Source organism: Panthera tigris, chromosome D3 (genome assembly GCF_018350195.1).
Source record: "Panthera tigris isolate Pti1 chromosome D3, P.tigris_Pti1_mat1.1, whole genome shotgun sequence".
NCBI classification, from domain to species: domain Eukaryota; kingdom Metazoa; phylum Chordata; class Mammalia; order Carnivora; family Felidae; genus Panthera; species Panthera tigris.
Window position 1 is genome coordinate 40,319,861 of NC_056671.1, and position 27,093 is coordinate 40,346,953.

General features: G+C 42.6%; 1 protein-coding gene and 1 long non-coding RNA gene across 2 annotated transcripts in view; one reads left to right on the forward strand and one right to left on the reverse strand.

The window, feature by feature from the left end:
• The window catches only part of DLGAP1 (DLG associated protein 1), an 888,408-nt gene that overhangs the window by 768,439 nt on the left and 92,876 nt on the right, over positions 1 to 27,093 (forward strand). The window lies entirely within an intron of this gene.
• Positions 1,964 to 6,146, reverse strand: LOC122232786. The gene is made up of 3 exons (XR_006210185.1): positions 5,831 to 6,146; positions 4,132 to 5,046; positions 1,964 to 3,988 (listed from the first exon to the last, which is right to left on the reverse strand). It is a non-coding gene; the product is annotated as an uncharacterized LOC122232786 (long non-coding RNA).

Here is a 27,093-nt window from a genome sequence, read left to right on the forward strand (position 1 = left end):
GGCACAGGAAGAAGACAAACGTGGCTAAAGCATCTCAGATCAGGGAGAAAGTCAGGTGAGATTAAGTAGAAGAAGTAACAAAATAAGCAGGAATATATGACATAAGGCCTTGTCGGCTGGAGGTAAGAACTGTATTACTATTTCAACAACGAGATGTCACTGGAAGATTCTAGTGAGTCCTAGTCATTCATACTTGAGCATGGATTATCTTAACTTGACTCTCTTAAGAATTATTATAGATCGTCTGAAATTAATAATTTGGTGAGAGTGGTAGGAAAGAGGGTGGAATGGCTTTGGAGTTGGAGACTGGTGGCAGGAAACACACCCGGTTGGTGATTTGCCCTGACTTGCAGGAAGGCAATAGACAAGGTCTGCACAAATCACCCACGAGATTAGGAATTTTGCAGTACTAATAATATCGAGTGGAGGGAAGAACAGTTAGCTTTCTTTTCCTTTTTGTCTCTTTTTTTTAAATTTTATTTTCAAACATTTCTGCAGATGATGAAACATTAAAGGGGAGGGGGTGGGGAGAAGTAAGATCCATTGTGTGTATATATGCATATATGTATGTGTTACGGCTTACCCTAAATTCCAGGCAATGTCAATGTCAGCCAATCACCAGATAATGTCTATTGTGTGTCCTGGGAGTCAACAGTGCTACATGTAGCTTCTCAGCATCAACATCAATCGTTTTTTAAATATTCAAAATGTTTTTAATATAGTAGTTTAAAATAAAATATAGTTTCCCTTTACCCTACAATTCTTGTATAGTATTAATATTAGCTGTCTAATTAGACTTAGCTAATTCTGTATTTTCACTGCAACATCGTTACTTTGCAACTACAAAGGCCTATCCTACTATAGGAAAAAGCCTGATTTGGAGGTTAAAAAAAAAAAACATAAGAGAAGTGTATATGGAGTTGATGAATCACTAATGTTTTTATTAAAATAATGTTCATAATTAGAGCTTTAAAATCAGACTGTTACTAGTTTTTTAGCTTACCTTTTTCCCCTTATTCAATAAATGTACTACTGGGCTCTGGTCCAACAACAACCACAAATCCCATAAGAATCTGTTTAGATTTTCTTGCTTTACCTGTGTAAAGCTGATCAGAGCACCCTGATTAGAGCACACCGTTGTCTTTTTGTTTAAATGGCAGGTGCTGACACCATGGTTATACACAAAAATAAATATGGCTGAAAAACAATCAATATCATGACCTGGTTTCCTATATAAGAATTCGACGGTTTAAAAAAAGACAGGATCGTTGTTTAATAAGCCAGTGACTCATACCTCTTGGCATAAATGGACTGGGCACGTCCATTTAGGTTATGTTCGTAGATGATTGTCAGCGACTGTTATTTCCAAGGTGATCTATGTATAGCATATTTTTACGTGTGACGGTTTTAAGAGGCTTTGAAGTTACTGGAAAAATAATAGCAAATGCTAAGCTTACTTACGTTTGTCTCATTCAGTTAAATTATAACCCCTTTTGTGAATAGCTCGGAAAGCATTCTGAAGATCAGGATTTTTCTTCTCCGGGCCTGAGTGGAAAGAAACATCAGTCATGACAACGTTATGCTAGACCTGATTCATACCAGCTTGCAGGAGCGAATTATTATAATTTGGGACATGATGTGAGCCCATGATTAAGCATGGCCATTATTATAAATTAAGTGATATAAGCTTATAATTAAATAAATTATATTAAAAACAAAGGTAATAAATACTTAAAACTCTTACCTTCCTCATCATTTGACTACGGTCTACTATGCACACTCTACAACTACAGCGCTCGCATGGTAAAAATACTACATAATGGTATTGCTGCTTGCCCACCCCTTTTCACCTCCACATTTGCTGACATCAGGCTTGTAGCTTGAAATAGGCCAGGGTGGAAGTAATTACGTGGTGTTGAAGTTGAAAGAGTTTTAATGAAAATAACGTCTATGGAGGTGTGAAAAATAGTCGAAGAGTAGACCACACAGGAGGTGTAATGATAATACATTTATTAGGGAAAGAGGGGGTTGGGATGACATTCAATGCATGATTGCAATTGCAATGATTTGCAACTGTGCAAATCACAGTTGACTTGCTGGCTATGAATACAAGAGTTTGACCAAAATCAACAAAAGCATTCCGCGAAAATCAAGTGGCTGTAAGGAATGTGCAGTAAAGAGCACCGTGGATTTTATTATTATTTGTAGGTTGTGTATCACACATCATGTCTATCAGTAAAAACCGTAATAAACATACATACATTTATATGCATACTTTTCGCCCTGGAGAGTCCCTCGTTAAACATTGACCAGACGCTCCTGGTTCTGCGGGAAGGATGAAATTGGATAGGTAACTTAAAAGCAGCTTTTTCAGAAAGTTGTAATGGAGAGCAAGTTTGTCTCTTTGTTAACCTAATCTGTTAAAATCAGTGCGTGTTCACACTCATCCCGATTTGGCTTACCGACTTTGAAAGGGTTTTGTTTCCATTTTTAATTTGAAACTCCTCTGGTTGGAAAGAGAACCAGAATGCCAACCACATGAAACTGTAAATAGACACTTTTGCTCAGCCTCAAGTATCATGGCCATCCCATAGGGTTTGGGGAATATTATTTATTTATAACTATAACCCACCAAAAAACAACGATCGTTTGATCAAATCATTGCACCCAGTCTAGTTGATCTCAGTTGAGTATTTTCATCCTTAAATGCATCGAAAAGGGACATGAGTGTCCAGTCAGGAGTAAGGTCTCCTTGGTTCATGAGCAATCTGACACACTCAGAGGGCCGGTTCACTGACCTGCAGGGAGCTGGAACACTGACCACATCTGAACAGTAAATGGCCTTTGGCCCAACCACCTCAGAGAAGGAAGTTGCCAGATCACACCATGGCTTTTAATCACCTTCTGTGTATCTCAACAGATACCCTGTCCCAACATGTATCAAATGATCTCTATACATAGCATTAAATAGAAAGTACTACACACCGGTGTCCTGCTGGATGAAGTTTTATCGATTCATTATCCAGCGTGACTTCCATACAGAAATAGTCATTCACACAGACTTGGCCTTTGTTTTGGCCAAAAACACGTCAGATCCCTTCTTTAGTGAAAAACTCCCCCAAACGGTTTCAGCGGAGGAAGTGAAGACATCATCAGGTCTAATCGAGGACTGAAAACGACCTTGTTTTCAAAGTTGTTACTTGTTCAGTTAAACTCTCAACATGCCGGCAAAAACTCTAGGTCTGAAGCATGTGTGTGTGTTGAGAAGACTAGGAGATTTGGGTCCATTATATAACTGCCACTTTTTGTTTTTATTCAAGGTGTCATAAAACTGAGTTCTGCAGTTGAAGGTACGTTTTTTACAACCACAAAATCGATACTGTTTTGCTTCAAGGTTGCCTAGCGTGGCTTTGTAGCTAGAAAGCGTCTGTGGCAGTGGTGTTTGGTGCCATGTTCTAATTGCCAGCTATCACCATTCCGTCTGTGTTCTCCTCGTTCTGGTCATTTGATGCTATGAGTCTCTCAGGCCTCCACAAGGGGCATTAACTCTGGCCCCGGAGGGCGGTCTTCTGGAGATCGAACATGTCTGCTTCTACTTCTGATGTGATTGCCTCCGATCCAGGGCTCCCTACAGATCCCCTTGCCCTCCAGCAGCCTTAGTTGAGGCTGAACGTGGAGACTTGCCAGGAAGCTTGCCCGCCATTCTCTCCGCAGGGCCTTGTCTAGAGGGTTTTGGTCCTTTATTTACGTCTACCTTGGTCCCAGGTAGCCAGCATGTTTGCCCAAGAAGGATGGGGGCATGGAGTTGTGAAAGCTCCCTGACGAGAACACTACGTGGTTAAGGCATTTACTGGTCTCAGACGCAGGTTCCTCCTGGGCAGTGTGATCCACCAGCCCGGAAGCACTGCCAGGACCCACTTCCTTCACTGTCATTCGTGCCATCCATGTCCGGCAAGTGGCAGTCCCCTTCACACGTGCATCTAGGAAGCTAAGAAGAAAAGGAGAAGGGATTTGAGGAAAGACACGGATTGCTGTGGGAGAGGACAGCAGTGTTTTGCTAACCTCCAAGAATGCTAAAAATACCCCATCTGCTGAAATGATTAGTTATTTCTATAAAATTGATCTCCTTACCCTCATAGAAGCGTGCTGTCCGAAAGTGGCGAATGTGTAATTTGCTCTTCTTGTGAGTTTCTGTGTGTGTGTGTGTGTGTGTGTGTGTGTGTGTGTGTTCTCATTTATCGGGAGTCTGTCAGCCATGCTTCGAAAGCTCCTTCATCCCCACTTAATCAGGGGAGGCTTCTCGGAAGAGGTGGTGGGCTTTCAGGTGAGTCTTCACATTTAAAGGGAAATGTGGCTTGCTGATCGGGCAATGCATGGAGGTGGGAAGTGGAAGAATGCAAGGGGGAAGGATCGGTGAGACCATCGGCGTGATTCCAGCAAAGGGATTAGATGGGCTGGCGTTTGAAGACTGGGAGATGAGGGAGGGGCTCCAGAATGAACCCACAGGACTGGCAAACCCAAAGTGGGGAACTCTGTGCCTCATGAAGATGCAGTACCATCACATTTTACAGCACAGAGTTGAAAAGGCAATATTTCTGATATTCATGGTGGAAAGCAGGCCACCGCTCTTCCAAAGCGAACCAAGGCCCAGGGGAAAGCAGTCACTGGTGCTTCCAGGTGGAGAAGGAGGAGCAAGACGATGTCACCTTCAGGGCCAGGGAGGGCACAGTTCACATTTCCGGCCTCTATGAGGCCAAGCAGGAGTCAAGTTTCTCCGGTGCGCTAACACGGAGTTTTATTGAGAGGCGGTCCAAACCTCTCCCTGCCTAACAAAACACAGGAGACTGGCAACAAAATCAAGCAGGACCCTGGGAACGGCCTTGCTGTGGAAACTCTCTGCGGCTAGTGAGCACCGAGTTTCAGTGAATTATCTGTAGAATTCCAGATAACAGCTGGCCCACCCTGGGCCGTTTTGATGTTTTATCAAGGAATGGCTTTGAAGTCAGAGCTTTGCGCGGCCTGCTTGACTTCAGCACAGTGGGCCACCTGCAACAAAAGGATGGAAAAACAAAATAAATGTTTTAAGAAGCGAGGAAATGACAAGAACGTGAGATAACTTAAAACCTCTTGTTCTGCCGGAACTGTTGTTGTGTTCATCATTTTGTTAGTAACTATTGTCACTACTGGGTAGCATGGCCTCTCTGAACGCCCCAAACAGGTTCACGGTCTCCAGGGCATGACGAGAGAGAGGAAAACTAGGGGCGAGAAGCAGCATGACTGCTTGGGACTTTTTCGGCATCCTTACCACTCAGCCTCCTCTGAGCCCCTGGGGCTCCCGGGAAGTACGCTGGGGCAGCTGTGGGTATCAGAGGTCAAGCCCACCGTGACCCGCTGCTTGAGCAACTATCTCTGGGGCAGCTTCTTGGCTGAGGGCTGTGGAAGCTTGAAGGCTTGGGAGCATGCTCTGTTGTAACCGTGTTAGAACATGTGTGCACAGGGGGCTGTCTGGAGGCCAGTGTGTGTGTGTGTGTGTGTGTGTGTGTGTGTGTGTGTGTGTGCGTGTGTGTGCGTGTGCGCGCACTCAATGCATGCATTCTTGCTGCATCTGGAATGTGAGGTTTTTGACCAGCATGCTCAGTGGAATGTGTGTGAGACACTCTCTCTGGATTCGAAATCAAACCTCAGATGGTAGTCCTTACGAATGCTTAGCTGATTACTGTACTCGCTCTTTTCCATCTGTGGTATGAACTCAAGGTCGCTTCATATAGTGAATCATGTCAAGGAATATGTAAATCAGCGGAGGGGATCCGCTGCCAGAAATGAAACCTACCTTTTCTTTCAAAATGACTCTGTTTTGGATTATCGTAGAACTCTAACAATAGCATTAATATTTTAGGTAGGTTGTCTTTTCTTTTCTCTTCTTTTCAAGGAAAAACAATTCTCAAAGTGGTCAGAGAAAATCGACAAAGATTCCCCGTGCTACTTCCCACCACGTATTTTTGTCACGCAGTTTTCTTCTTTCCCTTTCTCTGGAACAGAGGTGCCCCCTTCAGCATTTTGCAGCCTCACCTATTTGAACAGGAAAAAACTTTGAAATAGTTGCAAAGTTTTATCGATAACACTGATGAACTCCAGACTCTCATTTTAGACTGATAATCCCAAACTGGGAGAAAATCCGGGTAAGAGAGAAATATCCAGAAGCAAAGTGGGAGAAAGGGGAGATGGGCGGTGGTTGGGTGCCTGGCAAAGGGGGAAAAACTCTTTTGTCCCATGGGAGCAAAACCATTCTTACCAAGAATTCCATGATAGAATCTTCTAAATATTCCTCTTAAAAGGGATGCTCCCTCTGCAAATTGAGGCAGGGCGAAGGGAGGGAGCAGGGCACATGTTTCCATAAGTGGGGCCAGCACACCAGTCTCATCAAGGAGAAAGGAGAACGCAGGTCACAAAGAGCTGAGTCATGCCTGAGTTAGACCTGCCCTGACTTCTACAAGCAGCAATTTCTTGCAGGGAGGAGGGGTCCAGCCCCAGCCTGAAGCTCCTCATCCAACAGGGGCAGTGTGTTCAGACACGCGGGGAGCATTCAGGCGGGAGGCATCCAGCCTGGAGGGACTGGATGAGACTGCAGAGGCTGATGACAGGCCTTTGTGACTGATAACCAGGCTGTGTTCTGTGATGAGAACTTGCCTCAAAAGCGATTTGTTTATACCATATGGGTAGGTGACAATCCAAAATACCAAAACGCCATCAACTGCTTTTGAAAGCACATACGAGGGAATGAAGTTTGGCTTTTTTGGAAAATTCCCATGTCTTTAAAAATGGGACCAGATGAGCCTCTGTGCAAAAATCTACCAGACGAGATGATTATCGAGGCCCTCGCCTGCAGTCGCGTCCTGTGTGGGCATGCTGTGGGGCCTCAGTTAGCTTTAGAGGTGAAACTTGTGTTCACAGTAAAACCTCACAGTCTCCATGAACAGCTTCCATTTCATAAACAAAAGTCCCCCCGGGCATGCGGAGCTTTTGTTTTCCTTTTTTCCTCTTGTCACTTCATTTTATTTAGATATGTTTTAAGGCTCTTACTTCTCCATGGTAATGGCCCATGAGCCACAATCCCCTTCAGAGCAGGGGCTTAGGACTTTTGTCATGTTCAAGGTGGTGCTCTCGACGGCCTCGTAGCCTCTGACCCAGAAAATGGAATGACTCCTCAGGCATAGGGAAAAAATAAGCAAAAGCTTTATTCAATCTTTGTTCCCAGTTTTCACATTCATAATACCTGCAGCTTAATGTCTATATCATAAATCTATAAAAACAAGAGTTGTTCTTCTGATACGAAGCTATGATCCGACTTTACTTACATAAAGTCCTGAAATACTCGATTACTGTGCTTAAAAAAGACTATTTTCCATAATATGACATGCAGTGTGTCTGTCGTAGTCTGTTGGGCTGCTGCAACCAATTATGGTAGATTGGGCGGCTTCCACAACAGAGATCTGTTCCTTACCATCGAGGAGGCTGCAAGTCCAAGATCAAGTCACCGGCAGTTTCAGTGTCGGGCGCGGCCCCTCTTCTGGATTGCGGACTGCTGGCTTCTCACTGTGTCCTCACAAGGTAGAGGGTGCAAGGGAGCTCTACCCCACTCATGAAGCTTCTGCCTTCATGTCTCATCCACTTCCCCAAAGCCCCACCTCCTTTTTTTTTCCTTTAAAAAAATTTTTTTAATGTTTTGCAAGAGAGAGCAAGCCAGTGCATGAGCGGGGCAGGGGGTGGGGGTGGACAGAGAGAGGGGGAGACATAGAAAATCGAAACAGGCTCCGAGCTGCCAGCACAGAGCCCAACGCAGGGCCCAAACCCACAGATGGCGAGATCATGACCTGAGCCGAAGTCGAACACTTAACCTACTTGAGCCACCCAGGTGCCCCCCAAAAGCCCCACCTCCTAATACCATTACCTTGGGGGTTAAGATTTCAGCATGTGAATGGGGGTAGGGGGAGACACAAATATTCAGTCCATAGCAACCCCAAGTGAATTTAACACTTAAAGAAATATTGCAGTGACTCAGTTGGTTAAGTGTCTGACTTCAGCTCAGGTCATGATCTTACAGTTCTTCATGAGCTGGAGCCCAGCACCCTCTGTCCCCCTCTCTCTCTGCACCTCCCTCTCAAAGTAAATTTTTTAAAAATTAAAGAAAAAAAGAGAGAGAGTTATTTCTGCAAAGAAACCCAGTCCTCCCTCTTACAAGGATAACCTGGAAACTGGATCACCCTACTGAGCAAATAAATGTTCTCTTCTCAAATGTATTCTGCAGAGACTTACCAAACTTTGGGCAAATTTTTACTATTCCGTAGCAATGTCTCCGGGCGGGATGAGCATTAAGTTGAGAATTTACCAAATAGCCTCCAAAAACTAGGCTCCTCCTGAAATGGCAAAGCTGACCCAGTGTGACCCAGAAACTGGAAGATGGGTCAAGGTGTGCCTAATTTCCAGTCCTTCTCGGAGTTACCCTTACTTCAGGTAGAGTTAACGTCGAATAACCACTGGCAGAGTTTCAGAGCTCTCTCACATTTATCTTTTTTTAAGTGTTTCTTTTTCCTCTTCTTCCCTTCCCCCTCCTTCCTCCTCTACTCCAGCTGCATTTCTATTTCTTCTCTGTAATAGAAAGTGAATGGGGGACAGGAGAACCTTCAGGCAATAGAAAGCTAACCACTCACTGGACACGTTTGCCTTGTTGCCCCATAAAATGGAGACCTCTATTTCTCAGGGCAAGGATAAAGACTAAACAATATGATATATGTAAAGGACTTAACACCACGTATGGAATACAGTAGGTACTCACTAAGCTTTTGTTCTCTTCCTTACTCTTCCTCTTTCTCTACAGCCTTCCTCAGGCTTCCTGCAGTGCCCGTCCACCCCCTCCCCTTCTTCCCAGTGTTGCTAGCAAACAAGTAATTACTTCCACTAGGATTATACTGTAACACGCTGTTGAAAGTTTGATTTGGGGCAAAGCCATAGACAGACAATCAGCATAAACCTGCAGCTTAATGTCTTTCCCTGAAAGAAAGTGAGTGCTTTCCCTGAAAGAACTCAGAGAGAAGCTCCTCACATAGGAATAGTGTTCCCGGATGAGCTCACCAGCAGCTGTGACATCTCTGTGGAGGCGGGAACAGATGCCTGAGTGAACAGTGCCAGGAGCCAATCCCAATTGGGGATGTTCGGGTCAGATGGAACTATCCCCTTACCAGTTCTTCTAGTCTTGGGGGCTGGGAAGACAGGGAAGGTTTTCAGGCTGGTTCGACAAAGTGTTAAAGACTGAGTTCGTCAATATTAATAATATTTTCTTACGAAGTAGTTTATAAATTCACAGTGTTCCCGAGTGTGCTGTTCGTCAACACTGATCAAGAACATAGTTTTCAAATAAGGAGACCTAAAGGGATTACAGCCACAGCTATCCAGAGAGCAACCTTCTATAAATCTTTGACTTTCTGTAGCCAAAAACTAATAAAGTCTCTGCTGAACAAGCAGCCTTGAAAACCTACAACAAATTAACATCACCCAGAAGACGGCTTGCATCCAAAGCACCATGCCCTACCCTTCACCACCCTCCCCAGGGTAGGAAACAGAAATTTATCCAATCAAAGACAAGCTGTAAAGGAAAATCTACCGATTTTAGACACCGATTTCCTCTCTTTCTCTTCTTTTTGTTTTTGAAGAGTGTAAGTTTCAAGGTCTATGTGTTTGTTTTTATTCTTTTTAGCAATCTACTGAAAGTTTTCAGTGTAAACAAAGCGCCTCCTTTAAAAGAATAACTAACCCTATTAAGCTTTGTAAGAAGGCAGCTTTTAGGGATGGTGGTCTAATTAGCAGTCTTTAAAGCCTATTCAGTAGTGACCTCAGAGCCAAGTCTACTAGTTCAATCCCAAATTTAGAAAACAGCTTCTACATTTGAAACCTGAAATTGCAGTATGAACTTACTGTTAATTTGGGAACATACCATAATTTAGACAACTGCTAAAATCAGTTGATGCTTTGGATTAGAGCTTGACCTCAGAAATCACACCCTCTTGATTTATCCACCACACCCATTAAAATTAACTGTAAACTCAACTTGACGTTGATCCCATGTACATTTGGTATTTATCTAAGATGTTTACATATCTTAAACGCAGCCACAGCTGCATATACAACAGTTCCGTTGAAGTCACAAAGGCTTTAAGTTGAAAGAACATACATATGACTTTTGTTTGGTTTCACTGACAAAAAAAGCCAAAGTCTTTTTACAATAATATGTCAACGAAATGCAAAAGCAAGTGCCAGTCCCAACACTTTAGGGATCTGAAATGTTCTGGAGAGATGTACGGATATTCAGGTATTTCCCAGTTTTGTTTTGTTTTTAGAAATTCAAATTCTTGGGGCACATGAGTGGCTCTGTTGGTTAAGCTTCTGCCTTCCGCTCAGGTCATGATCTCACAGTTCATGAGTTTGAGCCCTGCCCTGGGCTCTGTGCTGGCATCTCAGAGCCTGGAGCCTGCTTCGGATTCTGTGTCTCCCTCTCTCTCTGTCCCTCCCTCACTTGTGTTCTCTCTCTCTCTCAAAAATAAACATTAAAAAAAAAGATTCAAATTATTTTCGAGTTTATTTATTAATTTTGAGAGATACAGAAAGCATGAGCAGGGAAGGGGTAGAGAGAGAAGAGAGAGAGACAGAGGGAGGGAGGGAGGGAGGGAGGGAGGGAGAGAGAGAGCCAAGCAGTCTCCATGCTGTCAGCACAGAGCCCGACGTGGGGCGTGATGCAGGGCTTGACTCAGGGCTTGATCTCAGGAACCATGAGATCATGACCTGAGCCGAAATCCAGAGTCAGATGCTTAACTGCCTGAGCCGCCCAGGGACCCCAGGTATTTCCTAGTTTTAAGGAACATGTATGCATAGATGAAAACAGAAAGCTACTGGATACAGCTCGGTGGAGCATAGTGTTTGATGAATATATGCCTGTCAGGAAATAGTTTTAATTTCCTTTCAAGCCTCTGTATCCCATTGTTGATTTTATAGATCGCCTCCTCAAATATAAACTCCTAACAATGAGTTTGGAACATGCTCTGTTGGAAGAAAGTACAGAATAGTAACAAAGACATTCCTAGTTGCAAACTCGGCAGCTGTGACTTCTTGGCTGTGTTGTAATCAGAAGCAGGTCACTGTCTCTGAACCACACTTGGCCTCATCTGTAAAATGGGGTGAAAGCTCCTTGGCGCTCCAGATGATTAGAGGCTTAAATAAAATGAGATAATGGTGAGTGTTTGGCCTATAGGCACTCAATATATTTTAGGTGTTTATTTATGATGTTTTGTTGTTCTTACTTTTATTACATTGGCTCAAAGCTCCTAGGAGCTGAGGGGCCCCTGGCTGGGTGCGTCCGTGGAGCACCATGCAAGTCTCCATCTCTGGGCTGTGAGTTGGGTATAAAGATAACTTGAAAATAAAAAAATCTTTCAGGGCGCCCGAGTGGCTCAATCCATCAGGCATCGGTCTCTTGACTTCAGCTCAGGTCATGATCTTGTGGTTCGTGGGACTGAGCCCCACGTCAGGCTCTGTACCGACAACACAGAGCCTGCTTGGGGTTCTCTCCCTCCCCCTCTCTCCCTCTCTCTCTCTCTCTGCCCCTCCACCGCTCACACTCTCACTCTCTCTAAATAAACTTACAAAAGAAAAGGAAAAAAATCTTTAAAATTAAGAAAATAAACTAACTTCTAGAAGCTGAATTGCCAGGTCAAAGAGCAAAATGCATATATATCTGTGCTAGATATTGCCATAGGCCCCTCCACGGGGACAGTGCCTTCTCCACTTGACCAGCAATATATAAAAATATATAAAATGCCTATCTCCTGGGTGTGCTTTTTACATCCTGGACAAATAACTTGACTATTGATAAGACAGGAAGGCAAGTCATAATACAAAGAGCTAACATTTGTTGAGCACTTTATAATCTGTTCATAATCCTAGCAAGCAAAGAGAACACATACATGACCTCATTAAAACTTCACAGTAACTCAGTAGCTCCTTTTATGATCATCTGCGTTTTTTTTTCCAAAAAAATTTTTTAATGTTTTTTTTATTTTTGAGAGAGAGAGAGAGACAGAGTGCAAGCAGGGGAGGGGCGGAAAGAAAGGGAGACCCAGAATCAGGAGCAGACTCCAGGCTCTGAGCTGTCAGCACAGAACCCAGTGCCAGGCTTGAACCCATGAACAGCGAGATCATGACCTGAATGAAATCGGACGCTTAACCAACTGAGCCGCCCAGGCACCTCTCGTCTGGTTTTATAAAGGAAGAAACCGAGGCATGGAGAAATTACTAACTCAAAGTCATAGAATTTCAAACCCAGGACTGAGAAATAATCAAACCCTTGAAGTCGTCTGCCACATCACCCTCCTTTTCTGTATGTCTGCATCTCCAGATAGGCTAACAGTGGTTTTATTTCAGTTTGTTATAAACTGTGCAAGGGATATGGCACACAGTGAAATCTCCTGCTTCCAGGCACAATCTCACCAGATTCGATGAGGGAGGAGCCGGTGACTTTTTGTAAAGAATTACAGTGGAGCACAACTAAGTGAACATAATCCGGAGTGTGTGTCTACCAGTGACAGGCACTGGTTTGGCTGGTCCTATTTAAGAAGGGGATCTAGATGTTCATGGAGACTGTCCCCTGAAGACACTGAACAGAAGGAGCACCATGCCCTGAAGGCGAGGTTTTGAGTTTCATCTCGGTACTTACCCTCTTGCCTTAGGAGGTAAATCACTTCCTTTGTGCTCAGATGTCCTCATCCTGCACCCATAATCAGGCAATTGAGAAATTTCACAGGCCCAGGATTCAGCCACCTTGTATATTTCAAACATTTTACAATGATCCTCATTCCCATTAATGAGTTTGCTGTAAACATTTTGAAAGAATTTTTATCTGTAATTAAAATTACAGGGCCCCTGAGTGGCTCAGTTGGTTAAGCATCAGACTCTTGATTTCAGGTCATGATCTCACGGTTCGTGAGTTCAAGCCCCATGTCAGGCTCTGCATTGACAGCCCCATGTCAGGCTCTGCATTGACAGCCTGCTTTGGCTTCTGTCTCCCTCTCTCTCTGCCACTCACCTTCTTGTGCTCTCTCTCTCAAAAATAAACATTAAAGAAATTTTTTAGATAAATAAAATAAAATAAAATAAAATAACATATGTAAAATTCATTTCATTTATGATTAGCTATCATTCCTTGGTAATCATACATACTTTGGAATTCCTCACAAAATGAAAAATACCCAATCTACAAAGTGTTTTCAAATGTAATGGAATTTTGTTAACAGTATGTTGAACAATTAGTGATGTTAACATAATGGTAGTTTAGAACGGCGTTTCATTAATTTTTTGTTAATTTTGATTTTGCAGTTTTTATTCATGGTTTGGTGCCAGTAACTCTTTTTCCAAGACTCAAATATTTTCTATCCTCTTGATGAAAGTCTCGTAAACCAAGGCCTGGCACCCGTGGTGCATAGCACACAATAATAATACCTATTCTATGTCCTTATGGGATTGCTATGGGGTTAAGTGCTATAAGGGGCTGAAAGCACTTCTCATCTCTAGAGTGAAGTGTAAATATTTGCTATCATGAATTTGTTGCTATGTGTAGAAAAAACGACTTACTATTGATATTGTAGAGGACCAGTATATAAAGTATACCCTTGAACAATGTGGGGTTTGGGGGCACCAACCTCCCACATAGTCAAAAAGCTGCATATAACTTTTGACTCCCCCCAAACCTAACTACTCATAGCTCCTGTTGCCTGAAAGTGTTACCAATAACATAAGCAGATAATTAACACAAATTTTGTATGTTATATATATTATATACTATATTCTTACAATAAAGTAAGCGAGAGAAGAGAAAATGTTATTTAAAAAACCATAAAGAAGAGAAAATACATTTCAAGTACCGCACTGTATTTATCCAAAATAAATCCACATGTATGTGGGCCTGCACACAGGCCCTTGTCGTTCAAGGGTCACCTGTATATAATATACCGGTGTGTGTGTGTGTGTGTGTGTGTGTATCCCGGTGTGTGTGTTTGTACATGTACATGTATGTGTGTGTGTATATATATTTGTATATACACGCACACACACATACATACATACATATACATATATATAGACAGAGAGAGTATACCGGTGTGTGTGTATGTATATATGTGTGTATATACACACATACAATATACCGGTGTGTGTATGTACATGTGTATGTGTGTATATATATATATATATATATATATATATATATACTGTACATTATCTTATTTTTGTAAAACAACTGCCCTTAGAATCTTTAGTAATATACATTAATTACTAATATATGATATATCTCATTTATAATTGATATCTATGTATAATAATATCTATCTATCTATCTATCTCTCTATATGTGCACAGAGTAGCATTTTTTTTAACTTGTTTGAGAGCGAGACAGAAAGAGCTCGTGCATCAGTGCAGAGCCAGGTGCGGGGCTGGAACCCATGAACCGTGAGATCATGACCTGAGCTGAAGTCAGACGCTTAACCAACTGAGCCACCCAGACACCCCTGCATGGGGTAGTATTATATAGAAATGCGTTGTCGTACTTTTATAGAACACCTGTGTAATTGTGCTGGCTGTGCTTCATGAAGGGTATGTTTTTAGTGTAGGGTAGTTGTTGAGAGTTCAGTTCTGCAGTCTGACTGCCGGGGTTTCAACTCTGGCTCTCCTATTTACTAGCTGTGTGACTGTGGGCAAGTTAACTAAGTTCTCTGGGCTTCTCTTTCCTCACAGTTGAAATGACAATAGTTAATGTATGGCACATTGCATGCACTCAATAAATGATGATCATACTAGTAACAGTAACAGTAGACCTACTAGGAAAAAGGAGGCTGAGGGTGATTCCGGACATAAGGGTTTACTGCAAAGCAAAGGAAGCTGTGAGGGTGTTCCGCTTCCAGGGGTGGTCATGACTTGGCTCTCAGCTGGGAAAGGTCTTTTTATGTGCACATCAGTGTTGGAAGGACGCAGGCATGGGCACCGCTCAGCTTCGTCGGGTGGGGAACATGACTGGGTCTGACTACCCAGCCTCCCCACGTGCGAGGTTCTCCTCAGTTTGGGAGCTTTGTCAATTTCCACTACTTGTTCAGCCAAGGGTTCATTTCAGACCCCAGCTAAGGGGCGCTGCTGTTTCTTGCCATGGCAGGTTCTAACTTTTCTGGTTACTTTGAAGGGCTTTTGAAGATCGTATCCTAGTATTGCACATTAGAAAGAAATCTGGTTTTGATCACGGGAGTGGGCCATTTTGCACTGGTTGGCCCAGAAATCAAGGATTTGGGCGGGAGGCTTGGAGGAAGAACCCCTTGGCTTTAAGAACAGGGCAGCATGGCTCTCAGCCCAGAGCAGGCCTTACACAGGACTTTTATGACAAGTTAGTCCATTTCTTTCTCTGTGCCTATTTTTGTCAACAAATATTTATTAAGCATCTATTGTACACACAACACTAGTATCCTAAGAGCTATAAGGGATACAAAAAAAGAAGAACCATCATATATTCTATCTCATTAGGCTAATGCATTTAAAAGGCAACTCTTGGGGCACCTGGGTGGTTCAGTTGGTTAAACATCTAATTCTTGTTTCAGCTCAGATCATGATCTCACAGTTCATGGGGTTGAGCCCCGTGTAAGTCTCTGTGCTGACAGTGTGGAACTTGCTTGGGATTCTCTCTCTCCCTCTCTGTCCCTCCCCTTCTTATGCTCTCTCTCTTCCTCAAAGTGAATAAATAAACTTTAAAAATAATAAAATAAAAGGCAACTCTTAGGGTGCCTGGGTGGCTCAGTCAGTTAAGCATCTAGCTCTTGATCTCAGCTCAGGTCTTGATCTCAGGGTCGGGTGCTCAAGCCCCGCATTAGGCTCCACGCTGAGTAGGAAGCCTACTTAAAAAATAAAATACATAAAATAAAAGGCAATTCTACGTATAGTGCCAGTGCAATTATGTCAAATGATATATTTCTTATCTTCATCAAACTGATGCTTCATCATCACATTCATCGAGCACATTCAAGCACATTCGTGCTTTTTTGTAGGGGCCCCTCTGCACACAGAGCACCCAGGCCATGGGCCACAGCTTTGGAAACTTCTCTATTTGAAACCAATGGCAGTAGAAAGCTATACTAGGGAACCAAAATTCAGTGCAGCATCAGTGTTTAAGTTCCTGTGGGGTTATTACTGAATCTGGAGATAAAATAGATCAAATGAATGACACATTATACAACCACTGCTGCCTAGCTAATAACCACTTTGATACCCTACGCTGATGTGGCAATTTCAGCATCTTGGCAAACTTTATGCTCCAAGGAGACTCATTTAGAACTGTTCTCTTGATCATACAGGAATCAAACAATGACAGAATCAAGTACTGATGGAATAGAATGTCTTCCTGATGTTAAAAACAGCAAATACACAATGCCTGAAGGGCTGGATATGATTCTTTCGGTTCTCCCACTCCTAACCATGTGACATTAATAGAAGAGCCACTATGATCTTTATAAAGTACAAAATTAGTTCATTAGCAAGATGATATGCAGAGCAGTGAAATGCACATCAACGTGACTGAGAGAAGAAAGCGGAAGAAAAAAACAAAAGCAGGCTAGAAGAAAAACAAACAAAATGGATAGTGAGACACCAGTTGGTTTGTGAATTGAAAATATCTCAAGTGCCAGCACAACAGAAGGGTCGCGTGGGTCCATCTTTTTAACAATTGCGGTTGATCTTTACCACAATTCTCCTATATTAATATATTTTTTAAAGTACTAGAAAAACATTTTTAAAAGAGTAATCAAAATCATAGATATGAGAAAGTGGTTCCAGAAGAAGTGTGGCTACCTCTACCCAATAAGCGACCCAACACACTGCCTTCTATAAGGCAGACAAGAAGAAAGACTCTGGATGGAGAATTGTCTAGAATCTGCAGCTTGTCTATTTTCTATTACTGGAGTAGGGGGCTTAGAATTAGGAAGAAGTAAAATTCCTTAATTAGCCTTTGCCTCTTTCTTGCTTTATGACTACCCCTATAAATATCCATAAACATACACATACAAAATTATAAAACAATAATAATAAAGACAGGGTATCCCAGTTGCCCATTAGGTAATCAGGCTCATCTGGGGTCCATTTTGTGGTAGTCCTGTTTTGTTCTTAGGGGAAGATTACTCACTTTAGAAAGACGTATGAACTTGGGGCACCTGGGTAGCTCAGTAGGATAAGCATCCAACTTCAACTCAGGTCATGATCTCATCGTTCATGGGTTTGAGCCCGTGTCAGGCTCTGTGCTGACCGCTCAGAGCCTGGAGCCTGCTTCCGATTCTGTGTCTCCCTCTCTCTCTGCCCCTACCGCACTTACACTCTGTCTCTCTCTCTCTCTCTCTCTCTGAAAAATGAATAAACATTAAAAAAAATTTTAAGAAAGACATATGAACTGGATTCGGATATGCAACATGTAAGTGAAAAAAAAAAAACAACTGTATTGAGCCAGGCACTATGGAGGTTCAAGATTCAGAGATGGTCAAGATATGAAGTCTGCGCTCCTGGGGAGACAGGAATCTATAATTACAGTGTAGTGATGAAAGATACGAGAAGCACCTTCTAAAGGTTAAGAGAGGACAGGGACAGAGTAGATTAATTCAGGAAGGCTTTATAGGAGGGATGATAACAGATATGAAATTTAAAAGATGAGTATGAGTTTGCCAGATAAAGAAAGGGCAAAACTTACAGGCACAGGGAACAGTATGTGTCAAGCTGCAAGCAGGAAAATAAATAAGAGAAAGGAGCAAAAGTTGTAAAGGGAGAGAACAGGAAGAAGCAAAAGAGAATGGATTAAGTTATAAAAATCCCAACACAGAGTCTGGACGTCATCCTTAGGAAGTGAGGAGCCATTAAAGATCTTTAAGCTAGTGAACCCAATGATCAAGTTTGTCTCTTTAAAAGACAACATCAGGCTGGCGCCTGGACGGTTCAGTCAGCTTCAGCTCAGGTCTTGATCTCACGGTTCATGAGTTCAAGCCCCATGTCAGGCTCTGTGTTCATGGTTCATGAGTTCTAGCCCTAGGTCAAGCTTTGCGCTGACAGCGTGGAGCTTGCTTTGGATCCTCTGTCTCCCTGTATCTCTCTCAGAAATAAATAAACATTGAAAAAAAAAATTAATAAATAAATAATAAATCAGGGGCACCTGGGTGGCTCAGTTGATTGAGTGACCAACTTTGACCCCGCATCGGGCTCGCTGCTGTCAGCGCAAAACCCGCTTTGGATTCTCTGTCCCCCTCTTGCTCTCCGCCCCTCCCCCTCTCATGCTGTCTCTGTCTCTCCCTCAACAAATAAATAAAACATTAAAAAAAGAAAGAGATAATTCAAAAGACAGAAGCAGAGACTCCCGTGATTATTATGGCAGACCCTGTCAAGACCAAGGCAATCTGTTCCATGAAGGAGATTGGATTCATGAAACTGACAACGGTTTAAACATAGATATGAGGGAGGGGAATGTGGGGTTACAAATTGGATATTACCAATTTCTTTATTTTTGAAGGTTAGAACTAAATGTAAGGTGGTTTGATTCAACAAGAGTTAAGTCGAACATAAGAAAGTTGTCAGCAAATAACCAATTGCAAAATGGAGATGGTGGGCTGTTGGAGGGAATCCCCATTAAGGTACATCCCAGGAAGGTTCTGGCATCCCCAGGAGGTTATCCTTGGCCAATCATCTACCCTCTGCACAGGAGAGGCCACACTCGCTGCTCTTGTGTGAACGAATGAATTGGCTGCATCAGTGACAGAAGTCGGAAAACTTCCAAGAAAGTGGAGTCCCTTTCATTGACAAAAGTGAGACAACGGGGTGCCTGGCTGATTCAGTCAGTAAAGTATACAACTTTTAATCTCAGGCTCATGAGTTCAAGCCCCACACTGGGCATACAGATTACTTAATAAAAAAAATTTTTTTTAATTAAAAAAAAAAAAGGGATAGGTAACCAGACTCTTGACTAGTTTGTCTATGAAACTTTCTCTGATCAACAGGCCAGAATGGTTGGCTTCCTATTATAGTCATTTCTGTGATTATTATACCCATTTCTCTGCTTCATTCCAAACCCCACTCTAACAGAAGCTAGGAAGAGGTCTCTTTTCTAATGTTACCCAGAATGTCTCATATCAGAAATAAAATTAGAAAATCTGCTCTGCTTAAAAAAAAAAAAAAAAAAAAAAAAAAAAAAGGATATAATTAAGTTGAAATAGCAGGTGAGAAATTTAATATCTGGTAAATATTAGAATTATTTTATTCACTGCTGATAAAATCCATCTGTGCAAATATAGGACAGATAGAGTCCCTTAGTTCTTTGAGACAAAGATCATTATGTAAGAACATAGTAGCTTTCTAATTACCTCATTTCATGTAGTTGGCTCTAACAGCATAATTTGAGTTAACAATCCATGAAACATTTTGTATAAAAACCATTATGTATGACTTAGTAGGTCATGAAATAAGAGAATTCATATAGAAATACAAGCAATATTCTCAATATAATTTCCGTATGTCTGAATTTTATTCACATAATGCTAGGGCATTACACATAAACAAGAAATTGAAAATGTGAAGAGAAGCAAACCCACGGGCACTGGACAATGATGAGTCAAGTTAAGAAGTTAAAATGTCTTTTAACCTTTTGGAAAACAAAGTTGAAAGGAGATCAAAGTTTTAAATTAGAGGAAAGGATCACATTTGGATAGCAATAGATACATAATATCTGTTTTTTTTCTGTAGAGAAGATTATAAAGACTATAAAACATTATATTGTATTTTTTATTTAATTTTTTTTTTTATGGGAGAGAGCAAGGAAGAGAGAGAGCAGGGGAGAAGGGCAGAGAGAGAGAATTTCAAGCAAGCTCAATGCTCAGTGCAGAGCCCAATGAGGGGCTCGATCCCACAACTCTGGGATCATGACTGGAGACAAAATCAAGAGTCAGACATTCAACCAGCTGAGCCACCCAGGTGCCCCAAAACATTATATTTTAGAAGAATGATTCATTTTTTTAACTTAAATTTTCTTCTTTTTTTTTTTTTTTTTTTTTAATTTTTTTTTTTCAACGTTTATTTATTTTTGGGACAGAGAGAGACAGAGCATGAACGGGGGAGGGACAGAGAGAGAGGGAGACACAGAATCGGAAACAGGCTCCAGGCTCTGAGCCATCAGCCCAGAGCCTGACGCGGGGCTCGAACTCACGGACCATGAGATCGTGACCTGGCTGAAGTCGGACGCTTAACCGACTGCGCCACCCAGGCGCCCCTAAATTTTCTTCTTAATGTATACAAGAAATACAAGTTTATGGTAGAAAGAAGTTCCAAATATTACTTAGTTTAAGGGAAAAAGTCTCCACAATACTCATCCAGTTATAATATCCAAGTGTTTGTGTATCCCTGCAGATTTTTTCCATGTGTGTCCACCAATGGAATCATAATTACATAATATATACGCAAACAAAATCATTCTAATCTGTTCTACAACTTATTTTTTCACTTGACATTGTATCTTTAGTATCTGTCTACATTAGTATAGATAGTTATTTCCTTTTTTTTTTTTTTTCTTTTTTTAAAGTAAGTTCTACCCTCAACCTGGGGCTTCAACTCACAATCCTGAGCTCAAGCATCACCAGCCAGGTGCCCCAAGTTATTTTCTTTTTAATGTCTGCATAAGATTCTACTTTTATGGATGGCCAGAAGTTATTTAACGTATCCCATTATGTAAAGTCAAGTAGTATTTAGTAATTTTAGAGCTGAAGTTCTTTAGAGGGTCCCTTTGACCCTCTGAAATTATAATCAAAATTTGCATATGTGTACATGTGTGAATTATTTCCGGAGAAAAGCATCTAGAGCTTTCAACAGATTATCTAAAAAGTCAAAGACCCAAAATGTAAAAGAGCCTTTCCATTGTAGAATTTGTAGAAATGCAACTTCAATGAAGTTTCAGAAAACAGGACTAAATACAGTTATAGAATCAGGTTTCTAAACTTTTTAAAAATCCAAACCATCTTTTGATATACTTTACATACATACATATACCTAATCACCCTTGGCATAAATCACCTCCCTCCATTCAGAAATTCTGATATACTCCTCTAAAGGACATATGCAAAACATCCCCCTTTCCCACTCCCCTCTCTCCCCCACCCCCAGTCATAGGAAGAGTCATTCATATAGCACTCCCAGCTAAAAAGATTTGGTCAGGCTTTACTTTCAATCACTGTAATATAAAAACCAATAGAGATTTCATTTTACAAATTTAAGATTATATTCTTGTAGGGCTTCACATCCTCTAATATGGCAGGATACATACATATATAAGTATACATATATATCCTTCAAAACATCAAAGATCTAATGAGTTAATAAGGAGTTACTAGAAAGCAGGAAGTTAGAGGTTTTCTTTTTTTTTTTAAGATTTTTTTTTTTAATGTTTACTTATTTTTGAGAGAGAGAGAGGAGGAGGAGGGGCAGAGAGAGGGAGACACAGAATGTGAAGCAGGCTCCAGGCTCTAAACTGTCAGCACAGAGCCTGACGCGGGGCTCGAACTCACGAACCGTGAGATTGTGACCTGAGCCGAAGTCAGGTGCTTAAAACCAACTGAGCCACGCAGGCGCCCTACAAGTTTAGATTTTGATAATATCCTAGAGTAGGAACAAATGGTCAGATATTAAAGCCCCAGTCTTCCCAGACTGGGAAGATCTAGTAAGATCTAGAAAGATCTAGTAAGAAAACTATCCCGTAAAACTGGCATCCCAAAAATTTACACTCTATAGGTAAGCATGAACCAGAAGGTAAGTCTATCCCTATGATCCACGTCCCATCCCCCCACTCTAAACAAAACAAAACATATATACACCCAAAAAACCTCCTGTTTCAGTACTAAAGTAGAGGAAGGTCAGCCATTCATGAGAATTTGTAACCATACCTGGACTTCTTTCACATCCAGGCTCAAAGTTGCATCAACTGAGTGATTGGTTCAAAGGACCTCAAGCTCTGAATATTTCAGTGATAACCCTTTACAGAAAAGGAATACTTTTCTAGGCCACAAATAACTTTACAAAATAATTTTCCAAAGAAAGTGATCTCCCCGCTGTCAAAAATAACTAAGCACACAAGGAAGCAAGGCACCATCAGGGAGAAGAGAACAGTCACACCAAAAATGAAGATGTTAAATTATTAGAATTAAAATAAATAGGCTTTTCCTTTCTAAGAGAGGTCAATCTTAATTCGGGTTTTATCATATAAATATAATTATACATATGCAGGCTATGTAGAAATAAATAAAAGATGAGCTTTCGAAGATCTACAGGGAACAAGAAACTAAAAATGATTAGGAGATTTGAAAAAGTAGTTACTTCTGGGGAAAGGAGAGGGTTATAGTGGGGAAAAGATGTAGAGGGGGCTGTGAGTTGGGCCCTTTTAGGGTGCTGATAGCATTCCATATCATGAACCTGGATCGTGGTTTGTAATTATTCTTTTTTGTATATATATGTATTTTCTTTAGAGAGAGCACACATGAGCAGGAGAGAGAGGCAGAGGGAGAAAGAGAGAGAATCTTTTTAAAATTTTTTTATTTATTTTGAGAGGAAGAGAGAGAGAGAGAGAGAGAGAACACATGTGGAGGAGGGACAGAGAGGGATGGAGAGAGAGAATCCCAAGCAGGCTCTGTGCTGTCAGCGCAGAGCCCAATGGGGGGCTCGATCTCACAAACTGTGAGATCATGCCTGAGCTGAAATCAAGACTCGGACACTTAACCAACTGAGCCACCCAAGCACCCTGGGAGAGAGAACCTTAAGCAGGCTCCATTCTCAGCACGGAGCCCAATGCAGGGTTCGATCCCATGAGATCGTGACCCGAGCCAAAATCAAAAGTAGTACGCTCAACCGACTGAGCCATCCAGGCACCCCTGGATATTCTTTAAGAATATTACACAGAGAGAAAGGAGCTCCTCAATAAAATCATAATGAAATAAATACATTACAAGGTAAACTGTGCTTTTTCAAATTACAAAAACTACCTCCTGTCTCCTTTTTCCTCCTGAAGATTCTGTTATGCCCTCCTGCTGCAGAATCAGCTGGATGTTCTTTAAGGCTCCAGAGCACAGAGGAATGACTCTAGAGATAGGGTAGGAGGAACCACACATGCTCAAACAGCCCCTTCTACCCCACGGGTCTGTAAGGGGCAGGGGAAACACAGTGGAAGACTGAAGAACATTCCCACTGAGCAAATCTACTCCCTGCATTTTTATACCTGGGACCTGGTCCTTGTCTGAAGCCAGATTACCTTCTCCAGTCTGCCCTTCCCAAAAGCATATATAACCTAAAGCATTAGTCATCACACACACCAGAAATAATTGGTAAAAAAAAAAAAAAAAAAAAAAAAAAAAAAGTTACTAATGCTAATAAAATATTAGGGCTATTTTTATAGACCATGTAATTCTCTCAGAATTAAATGTTTAACAGCTTGAGATAGAACTCATACCATAAAATTCACCCATTTAAAGTATGTAATTAGATGTTTTGGTTTTTTTTAGTACATTCACAGAGTTGTGCAACCATCACCCACAATTTAACTTTGGAACATTTTTAACACCCCAATTAGTCTCCACCCCTACCCCAAACCTAGGCAACTATGAATCTACTTTCTGTCCCTCAGAATGAAAATTTATGCTTTGGGTTTGACTGCCTTAAAGCACACTATTTTGTATTAGGAATCCTTGAAGCTGCTCCAAATCTAATCTCCTGAAGATAATTGCTAAGTCCGCCTCCAATTATTTTGTTTGGGGCATTTGTGTGGCTCACCTTGAGAAACATTATACGTGCCCAGCAGCTCCACGGCAAAATGTTTGACCTGGGGGTGGTCTCTCCCCACCACCCCCTCAGGCCCAAACACACGCGGCCTCTAACAGGGTGTGATGGCAGAAAATGCCAACACAACAGCTTATAGGTCTTGGCCACCAAAGCTAATAGGTGGAATACGTGCATGCCTAGATAACTCCTGAATAGTTGTAGAATTTGGAAGGCATACAATCAGGCATATAATGGTGAGAGCTAGATTTCCATGAAGGCGGAAGTGAAGCCTGCTTGGGAGAGATGAACGAAGAACCGTCTCCTTCGGGAAGCAGGTCAGTAATAACCACTACCAAGAACCCCAGCTGGGTGGAGGGAGAGGTTCTGTGAGGTGGGCACCGGGCAGATTCAAGGGCACCTTCCTTTGGTTGTTCCCTTTTGTACATTCTGTGCGTGTGGTGGCTAGACTTTGCTTCTGTGAGCATCTGTGAAAGACGATTATTTTGCCTTTTGGAATGGGGAGGAGCATTCAGTGAAAGCTGCCTGGGTCCTTGCGGTCTATTTCTTGGAGTTTTGATTATTTTGCCTTTTTTTTTTTTTTTTTTTTTTGAGAGACAGAAAGGAAACATGAGCGGGGGAGGGGCAGAGAGAGAAGGGGATAGAGGATCTGAAGAAGGCTCTGTGCTGACAGCAGAGAGCCCAACATGGGGCTCAAACTCACAAACCGTGAGATCATGACTGGAGCCAGGGTCGGATGCTTAAGCACCTGAGCCACCTAGGTGCCCCGGAGATTATTTTGTTCCTGAGCTTCTGTCTTCGTCTTTGGGTGCTGCTGTAACAAATACCATAGTCTGGGTGGCTTACAACAGACATTTGTTTCTCAGTTCTGGAGTCTGGGAAGTCCGAGATCAAAGTGCCAGAAGGGTCAGTGTCTAGTGAGGGCTCACTTCATGGGTGGCAGATAGTGGCCTTCTGGCTGTCCTCACATGATCATTATATGTGGTAAGACAGAAAGAAAGAGATACTGGCATCTCTTCTTATAAGGGCACTAATTCCATTATGAGGACCCCTATCATGACCTCACGAAAACCCAGTCACCTCCCAAAGGCCCGACCTCTAAACATCATCATTTTAGGGGCTTAGAGTTTCAACGTACCAATTTAGGGAGGACACCAACATTCAGACCATAACAGACGCCCTCAGGTGCACATGGCCTAAATCAGGTGTAATATTATGACCAATCCCTCCCTTGGGTTAAAAAGCAGCAGGATATTCTTCCTCCATTAGTTTCCCCTGTTCTTGTAAAATTAGCCTTGATCATGACATTTGGGGACATCTTGAATCTTTAAAAATTAAACTGTTTCTGTGGAGGTAAAATAAACAGGCGTTTCCCCTCTAAGAAAGGTAAACCTTAAACTTGATGGGATTCAGGTGGTAAGTGATCACGCTCCAAGCGCTGACTGGCTGAGAGAAGACGAGCCAGCAGCCCAGCCAGACTGTTTCCTCTGAGATTCCAGAGGCTCCCTGAGCATCTGCCATCAGGGGACCCACACCCAGGGCGATGCATTCAGAGCCACGCACACACGCCCGGTGGCGCAGTCAAGCACAGAGTGGCCAGTCGCATACAGGTTCACCCCGTGCCAGCACTCTGAGACCCCCACTCACAAAGGGCCCTTTCACACCCAGCTCACCAGCGCCCACTGTCTCACATTCGAGGCTGACACGACCCGCTTGCACAGACCGACATCAGCCTGGCCCATCTTCTGTGTCGTGGGAAAGGTGGAGAAGAGGTGACAGGGAAAGTCTGGTTTCCCCGAAGCGCTGGCATTTTGTTAATCTCATCTCAAATGCTGTCACTCACCCAGGAAGGTCCTAAATGCGCCTTACTTCCGCTTCTGAAGCAGCGGGATGTGGCGGCGGCTGTCTGGGTGCTCTGGAGGCCGCCCCGGGAGCCGCCCCGGGAGAAGGGAGGAAAAATACCAGAGCCGCCTGGACCAAGCAGTGACTGGGGAATGGAATCACCCAGCTGAGGGCCGGCCACCTCCTCGGGCTGAGCACCAGGCTGCTGGGAACAGTTCCATCAGCTGAGAAGCACTGAGAAACGTCCGCTTGTTTTTGGTGACTCTTCCTACACCAGAGCCTTCAAGAACCACAGAGAGAGGTGTTGTTAGCAGAACTGAAAATCCTTGTAAGGATGAACTTGTGAGCTGGATCCCTTATCCGGGTGAAGCCTGGAAATAGAAGATTAAAATCAGGACTGGTGTAAACAACACCTCTGCTTGCAATTAACAACATTAACTACAATGATTGACAATAAGTAACAGTAGTTCTGAGCGTTTACTTTGTTCTAAGCCCTGCCCTAGGACTTTTGCATACATCATTTCACTCAACTTCTCAACAGCTCGCAAGAGAAGTACTTTTACAATAAGCAAGACTAAGTCTCAGATTAAGCACCCAAGATCCCCCAGCTAGTAGGAGGCAGATCTAGGTATCTGCAGTGTCTGTGTGATTCCAAAACTTTACGCTGTGGCTGGAAGGGGTGACTTCACTCAGGCTTTCAGAATCGAGTACTTTTCCAATTAGCCAGTTTAGGATGGCCTCAGTGAGGAGTTGGTAGGAACTAACCACCCCTTCCACTGCTCCAGGCTGGGACAGTGTATGTGGCAGTTCATGGCTTTGTCACCAGGATCTAGCCTTACGCTCGGTCTGTCCCACAGGCACAGGGCTGTGTGAAGGGGGTGGGGACTTGTAGGGACACGGAGACTGAACTCTGGGCTCCCCCCTCCTCCTGCGTTCAGGCTGCAGAACCATCTTGCCGGGGGGAATGTTTACCAATCATTCCTAGATCCCAAGCCAAGCATAAATCATGAAATAACTAGGGTAAGTGTAGATTCAAAAGGAACACACCCACCGTCAAGGTCCCCGGGTACTCTTCACTCATGAACAACCAGCCCAGGTCACTTATTTTTAAGGTGAACCTTGGCCGGCATTGGAGTCACCTGAAGCTTCTGTGTAACCATTGCTTGGAAGGTCCACCCCAGGGAGTTTGTCCATCAGTAGGTCTGGGCTGCGGCCAGAGAGTTTGACCCACAATTCAGGGTGCCACTGATGCTGTGGGTTGGGAGGCCACCTTTGAGAACCACTATTTAAGGGATGCAGGCTTTACCTTTTTCTGTCATTTCACTTCTGGGCACTTAC